This window comes from Fukomys damarensis, unplaced genomic scaffold (genome assembly GCF_012274545.1).
Source record: "Fukomys damarensis isolate Sample0158 unplaced genomic scaffold, DMR_v1.0_HiC HiC_scaffold_27, whole genome shotgun sequence".
NCBI lineage: Eukaryota > Metazoa > Chordata > Mammalia > Rodentia > Bathyergidae > Fukomys > Fukomys damarensis.
This window is the reverse complement of record NW_022900939.1, coordinates 30,928,991-30,937,266: the sequence shown is the minus strand read 5'-3', so window position 1 is coordinate 30,937,266 and position 8,276 is coordinate 30,928,991. Positions and strand designations below refer to the sequence as shown.

The 8,276-nt window shown below is 45.0% G+C and overlaps 1 pseudogene; it reads right to left on the bottom strand.

Moving 5' to 3' along the window:
- Positions 1-6,446: 6,446 nt before the first annotated feature.
- Positions 6,447-7,091, bottom strand: LOC104850602 (annotated as a pseudogene).
- Positions 7,092-8,276: the final 1,185 nt, after the last annotated feature.

The window sequence follows — 8,276 nt, the reverse complement described above, 5'->3', positions numbered from 1 at the left end:
ATTTGTTCATCTGAACATAAAAATGGTAAAATAGATATAACAATGTACACCTCATTAAGTTGCTATGAAAAAAATGTACCTGGTGATTAGGTACTTAGTACACATTTATTCCTTTTTTAGCCTTTTCATGGGCAAAGTGTGGCTGTAATAAGTTTACTGATCCCCATTCAAGTTGTCTAGGGCCCCATAGGAATCCAGGAATTCCAACTTTGGAATCGAACCTCTAGTTCTTCAATCTTCATATTTTACAGTTGGAGAAAATAAGACCAAGAGGAAGGAAGGCACCTTCCTGTCACTATTGATATCTAGATGTCTCCCCCAGGCCTCTTGCTCCCATGGGTAGGCTGTTGGGAGGGGACTGGACCATAGGGGCATGGTACTCATGAGTGCATTAATCCCCCGATTAGCTTAGAGCTAAAGGAGATGTGGGAGGTGAAGCCTGGTGGGCACAGGTGGGTCAGTGGGGGCGTGGCACAGAAGGGTGTATCCCCCACCTCCCTCATCTCTCTCTGCTTCCTGACTGTCACACCATGAGCCAGCTTCCTCTGCCATGCCGCGCTGCCTTGGAGCCAGCGACTATGGACTGAAACCTCTACAAAGTGTGAGCCCAAAGAAACCTCTCCTCCTTATAGATGTGGGTGTCGGGTTGAGTCTCAGGGAGGAGAAAGAAGCAAAGACATAGCTCTTTTCTACCTTTCACCTTAAATTACATGTCCACTTATTTGCAGCTATCATAAAGAAGCAGTTGGTGAAAACAAGGCTGGGCTCCACCCTGAAAAGGAAAGAAACCCAATCACTGAGAAGGGTGGTGAACTGGGAGAAGGCTCTGTGATGAGGCTGGAAGGGCGCGCTAGGCCCACATCTCATACCTTCTGGGCCATTCTCTCTCTTGGCTCCTTTCACTCTCCTGGTCCCCATTGGAGGATCGTGGGAAACTAATAAAGAATGGTAATTATTGGGCGGAACTGCTGGTGTTTATTGTCCATGTTTGAGAAAGACAAATCACGAGTTTAAAGCTGTAAAGTGTTAGTGTGTACATTGACAGCGTGGTACTGTTTCCAATGAGAAGCAGAAACAGAAACAACTGCCTTAACTAACAAAGGAGGTTTAAATTTAATGTGGAGGAAAATTCTTAATTGTTATGTGACCTGGGCAATTTCTGGCTACTCCACCCTGGAAAGTTCATCTAGGCAGCAGTGTTCTCAGGATTGGTTGTTATGAAGGTTTCTAAAGTATGATGCATGTGAGAGGGAGGTGCAGATTGTCTAAAGAACCTCTTCAACTATTTTAAAGACTGGGATTCCTTGTTATATACTTTTTAAATTCTGTGGAATACGAGACAGAGTTTGAAAGTCATTGGATCTAAGTTATCTTTTATACTAGCTGTAAGTCAGTGACCTCAACAATGTAATGATTCTACTTTATGTTTTCCCATCTCAGATCTCTCTTCTGTGCTCTAGAATTGTTTCCTGAACAGGGTACCCCCTTACTTCTTAGACACCTTTGCTTCTTATCCCACAGGTATAGCAGGCATGTTAGTTTAGTTTCTAAAATTCAACTCACTTTTCCCCTGAAAACTGCTTTTTCTCAGGCCAAGTAAATGTCAACACCATGGATCCATCAGCCTCATCAGAAACTGGGGAGTCATCGTCAGTCCTTTCCTTTACCTCCCTGTTCACCGGCCATCCGTCCTGCAGATTCCACCTCCTCAGAACCACTTGGTTACTGAGGTCCCCTCCAATTCTGTTTGATCACACTTACATCCCTGACCGGGTCACTTCACCTACCTGTGAGATCCCTCTGCTTCTCCTTGACTACTTCCAATCTGTCTGCCATTCTGTCACCCAGGTAAGCTGTCTACATGCACAACTGATCAGGCCACTCCCTCTTCAAATGTTTTCTCCTTTCTCACACCCATCAAGGATCCAGACTCTACAGGAGAGTGTGCGGTGCTTCCTGATCTTGCCCATGGTTCCTCCTCGCACCCTTACTTCCTTTAGTCCTTGAACCCAGCTCTACAAACTCTGACCACGTTATCAGATAGGCCAGGCCCTTTCTGACCTTTGCTATGTTGATCTCCATTTCTTTCTTCATTCTGCATGATTCGGCTCTGTTATTACTTCTAGGAAGACTTCCCTCATCCTCTATGTCAGGGGCCCCTACTGAGATTTGAATCACACAGTCACAAAGTGACTGTGCAGTTAACACAGTGATTTGATACACACAATTAATTCCAAAAGCCTAGACTGGGGAGATTTAGATCCACTTTATCGACGAGTCTCAGGGAATTGATATCCCACCTGAGGCAGCAGCTGAGTGACAGATCTGGTGACAGATCTTGGTTCTTGACTTCTTACACAGCGCTCTTTCCCCTCCACCTGCTGTAACAGAAAATCAGAGCAATCTGAGGATGCACATTCAATCTATAACAGACAGCCAGACACAGAAAAAAGCATCTGTCCCTTTTGTACACCGCTGCCCTGTTCACTCTGATCTGGCCTAGAAGAAAGCCACCATCCTTTATTTCCAGAGATGAAAGTGAACTAACCAGTGAGTTTGATGATTGATTCACTTATTAACGTGGAAAGGGCCCTTCAGAATAGTCAGATGAGAGAGTTTGGATAAAGGCAGTAATGGCAGGACCCTGTGAACCATAAAGAAGCAGGAGAATGGGGCGCCGTGTGTCTTCCAGTCTTTCTCCCCGACCCAGACCAGAGTGGAGCCGTGATGGACTTCGCCTTCAGGGAAGAGCTGGAGACCTCCAACACCCCCACTGCTGTTACACACGAGTGTACTAAATGCATCTGTAGCACTCACAAGCCAGCAACGCAGTTTGAAAGCTTCCCAGAGTACGCACAGCTGTACTGCCAGGTGGAAGTCTACACTGCACACACTCCACTCCTCTCCATAACTTAAGTTGCAGTAGCTCAACACCAGCTTAAAACTGCAGTGCTAGACTACATCCCAAACTGGGACCTTGCTGTCAAAATGTTAACTTCATATTTGAAAGCTCCAGAGTACGCACAGCTGTACTGCCAGGTGGAAGTCTACACTGCACACACTCCACTCCTCTCCATAACTTAAGTTGCAGTAGCTCAACACCAGCTTAAAACTGCAGTGCTAGACTACATCCCAAACTGGGGGACCACAGTGACAGAGAGTCGGGGTTCAGGGGCTGAGAAGCAAGAAGTGGATTTCCTTCTCATGGAGAAAGGGCAGGTGGGGGTCCAGGAGGAGCATCCTCTGTGTGCCGAGGTCACTTCAGAGGCCTAGGTGGGCCGGGGTGCTGCTGCCATCACCAGAGAGTGGCCTGAGTCTCCTTACTTCTGCCATTTGGGGAAGGCTGAAGGGGGTCAAGTGGGCATGGAGGAAGGAGCAGAGCAGAACTGGGTCACTCGAGGCCCCTGCACTGAATCCCACCCCTGGCCACACCAGCCAACACTTTGGAGAAGGCGGAAATAGACTCCGGGCCATGCTATGAGGTAGAATTTACATAAGAAGAAAAGGACAGTTAGTAATTTAGAGCATGGTCAGGAGACTGAGGCAGACAGAGCAATGGGACCGGCACAGGGCAGAGAGATCCTGTGCTCCCCGTGATCAGGGTGTCACACCCAGTCTCTATCAGCTCAGAGGAAAGGGCGGTTTATTTGGTAAAAGGTTTTGGCACAAAATGTGGAAAAGTATTGTTAGATTCCACTATTACATCATAAATACATATCAGAGATGGAATAATGCAAACAGTGAAACAGTGCAATTTTCAGAAAACCCTAAGAAAATGAGTATATTTAAACTCAGGAGTCAGAAAGACCTTTTTATTTAAGAGCAGGAAAAGTTTACTGAGAGAAAGATAGCTTCTGCCAGAGAGGCAGAAGGGAGACCAGAAACTGAACTGCCACCAAAAGACCCTTTAAAAGCCAAAAGAGGGCTGGGGATTTAGCGCAGTGGTTTTGCCACCTGACATGTAAGCCCAAGGACCCCAGTTTGATCCCCAGTACCAATAATAAATAAATAAATGAATACCAAAGGACAAACAGAAACTCTGGATAGGCATAGATGATTCCATAAAACATGCATTATTATATATATACACACACATACGTGTGATTTGTGCATTTATATGTATATGTGGGTACTCATGTACTATACATACATGATACACATATAAATAACAAATATCGAGGAAATCAAAACACTAATGTTAGATTGGAAAAATATTTGCCATGCATATGAAAATAATTAGTTCAATAATCGATAAAGAACATGTAAGCTTTAATGAAAAAAATTAAAAGACTAGAAAATAAACTGGCCATGGTGGAACACACTTGTAATTCCAGCACTCTAGGAGGCGGAGACAGGAAGATCACAAGTTGGAGCCCAAGCTGGGCAACTTGGTGATTTGGAAAGACCCTGTCACAAAACGAATACCTAAATAAATAAAAAGGTTGAGGATGTACCTCACTGCAAAGGCCCCGAGTTCAATCCCCAGTAGCATAAATAACAACTACAATGAAAAGGTGGCAAAATATGTGAAAATCTATTAAGTACAAATAATCACCAAGAATATGCTAAAACTAGAATATGCAAATTCACAAATTTTCTAAAATGCAGCATCTTCTATTGCTGATAAAAATGTGTGGAAAAGGCTATTCATTCATTCATTGCTGGCTCACTTGCGAATTGCAGTAGCCCTTGGAGAATTTGATCATATGCATTACAATTTAGAATATGTATACTGTAATACAGAATTTAGGCAACAGAAATAGGAACACTGATATACATATCTACATAACAATGCGTACGACAGTATCATTCTACAGGTGACATATATGACATGTAGATTTCCACAGTGTGAGAAAAGCAAGGTGCACAAAAAACTGTAAAATATTAATCCTTTGTAAAGAACAGAAACAGGAACATTTTCAGATGTTAACAAACAATTATAAGCACATGGAAGAAATGGCGGGGAGTAGGGTGCAAATGAGTGTAAAAGAGGTGCCTAAAAGTGGACCCCCAAAGGAATGAAGTGTGTGATAGTAAAGCAACTATGATATGACCCTGAGTTGTAAAATCAGACACGTGTGCGTCAGGGCAGGTGACACTATACATGCGATTATGAGTTGCGTAGATTTCAGATTTTTTTGTTGTGTTTTTTAGTACCAGGGATTGAACTCCGCAGATTTTTTTCTTATGCTTTTAAGCATGGTTAAAAAATCGCCAGGTACGTTGGAGCACACTTATAATACCAAAACTCTTGAGGGCTGAGGCTGGAGGATCAGAAATTCGAGCAGTGCGATCTACTTGGTAACTTAGGGAAAGCCCATTTCTAAAAAAAAAAGGGAGGGGGCTAGGGATGTAACTCAGTGTGAATACTTGGGTTGACTCCTCAGCCCAAAAACAACATAAAACAAAAAAAACCTCAAATAACAAAAAATCGTTTAAAATATTTATTGAGCATATATTAATGATATGATCGGGAAAAAATCTTTTAAAAAACTCAGTGTGATGGTTTACTGACTCCCCACTGTGTCAGAGTGGTCCCATACCCTGGCCCATCCACCTTCAACACTTTCCCAACACCCTGAACTGTGTGGCCTGTCAAGACGCCTCTATTGCACAGAACAGCCTTCCTGCCCATTCAAACGATGTACTGAAGATTCTTCCTTTCAAAATGTTAAAGTCCTTACCTAGTTAACACTGTCAGAGTCTAGTGGACAGACAAGCAAACTGTGGTAATTTAGAAGTGACTCATTAGGGAATAACATAGGTCATTCTAATGCGCTTTATGTTTTGCAAGTTCTCCGCACCTGCCCTGGAACATGTCATTTTTATTTATCGTCTTGAGCATCTAAAAATGCGTTGGAGAGCAAACAGTCTTTGTTTCCCTGTTTCACAGAGAGCAGAAGGGGCTCTGGACAAAATGGGGTGGTACCAGGGTAAATGTTAGCCTCCTTGAGCAAGGGGCTGGAGCCAGTAATGTTCGTGTATGGTGACTACTGAGGGTAAAATGTGATGGGTGACTTGAGGTATGTTTTATAATGCCCTAAAAAGGATTACTCAGCTTGGCTTTGCCTAATTCGAACCTGGAGTTCAGCAGAAAATCTCATCCCCAGAGTGGACCCAGACTGGACTCAGACACACTTCTTCCTTCTGCATCCCTCTTGAGAGGGGGTGACAGCTTCCAGGGGGAGGAGTGAAGCCCCTTAGCCACCAATAGCATGAAAGAGAACAAGGATGAGGTTTCATCTTCTGTTTAGTAAAACAATTCTCCAAAGCCATGTTAGCTATGTAAGAACCTGAAGAGAATAGACCTTTCCCCCGAAATTATGTCTTTCTCTCATATATGGTCTCATGACAAGAACTTTAAGCTCGGAAGGAAATGTGCTAACTTCTTCCATGCTGTCCACTTAGGCTGTGGTGTGCAGTTTTCTCTATTTTGAAGAGCTGAAAGATTCTTCTGCAAAAGGCCTTTTCCTCTCACCACTCCAGTGAACGGGGAAGGGGAAGGATGGGTGCATCTGTCCTACTTCAATTTCTCCAATTCTTTGCAAGAACAGAAGACCGGATGTGGGCTCTTTTGAATTATGGGTATGAAATCCTTGGTATTCTGAGGAGACAGACCCTGATGTGGCCAGCACATGCTTCTAGGGAAGATGCGTGGGCCATGATCAGAATGTTATTTCTTTTACTTTTTCATTGACTTATTATTTCTTTCATTACCTAGAAACTTCTACTGAGAGAAACATCATAGGATTCTGAAACCACTAATAGGCTGACTGGAATATGAAGTCTGGAGGTTGTCTGGACCCTCTGGTTGGCTCCAGTTGGCTCTGATGGAAATATCTATGTGTTTCCAGTGTCCCATTTTGTCCACTGCAGTGAGCCAGCTCCACACAGATATTCAAGGGGATCTCTTGTTGTAAACCTCTCAAGACATTGTGTGCAGTCTCAGTGCAACATAGGGATGGGAAAAAACCGACATGATTGACACTAGTGTGACTTTCGAACAAGGTTTTACACCCTGGTCTTGCTCATGTGGATACAGACATGATAAGGGAGAAGTTTTCTTGTCATTCCATCAGCTACTACTCCATTGAGGTAAGCAGTGAGCCAGTACTTCTGAGTACATCCACCCTCTCCCTGTGGCGACAGATGATAAAGCGCCACCTCTCAGGGCTGGGTGGGCTGCTGACTCTCAGGGGCTGGCAGATGACAGAAAGAGGCATCACCTCCTGGAGTCCCTGGTGTTCATATTGCTGCCTCCTGCTGCTGTCACCAAATGTTAGTGGGTTGGATGATGCCATACTTAAGATGGGAAAATAGTCATAAGAGATCCAGGTGCCCCTCTCATCTACCTAGGCCAGTGGTGGTGAACTGATGCCATACCTGCTACCGTGGCTGTTTGTATCATTGAAAGCTCTAAAAGGTTTGCCATCACTGACCTAGGTGGTGTGCTTCTTGGGCAGGAGTTCAGAGGAGCAGGTGGTCTGAGAGGTGCCGTAGATTCAGTCCTCACTGAGGCCAGGCGGCTCCATTGGAGACATGAAGATGAGGTCCCCAGAACCAGCTCTAGCTAGTGGTCGTTCTGTGGGGTGCAGGGGTAGATCACTTGTAATGGCTTGTGCTTCATCAATCAAGTACCCCAAGCGAATATGGTATCCCCCCAGAGCCACCCTAGTTGGACAGAATGTTCTGGGCTAGCTTTCCTAGGCTGGGTAGGTGGCTGGCTCCGAAGCTGTGGTTGTGTGCAGCTGCTTCTTATGAGGTTCCACATGGGGTTGTGGACATAGCCTCAGCGGTGGACTTCCTAAGGACCTCTGCACTCTCTTCCTTCACAAGGGGGCCTATGAATTTGGAAGAGGTATATAGTCCAGGGTAGGGGGCAGAGGACTTGCACTTCCAGGGGCTGATGCTGGTCTGCAGAGCATCCCCAGGGCATCTACCTTACTGCCCTCCCACAGAAAGAACTAGCACAGGGGGATGTGGGCAAAATGTGTGCTTTGTTTTTCCCACTGATCTGGTCCTTCTGCTGCCAGAAGTCAGAAAGGTTTTCTACCAAGAGACTGGTGGGGTGGAGGTAGAGGACAACTTACAGGGCAGGGTGCTATCCAGGAAGGGTCACCTACACGGAAGAACACCCACACGGTCACATGCTGTCTGGCCATGCCCTCCTCTGATGGACATCACAACTTTTGTATGGAGGTTTCAAGGCCTCCCTGGAGAGGAACATAACCAGCATAGGTTCCTGCTTGTTGGTGATTGGGTGCTTCTGGCAGTTC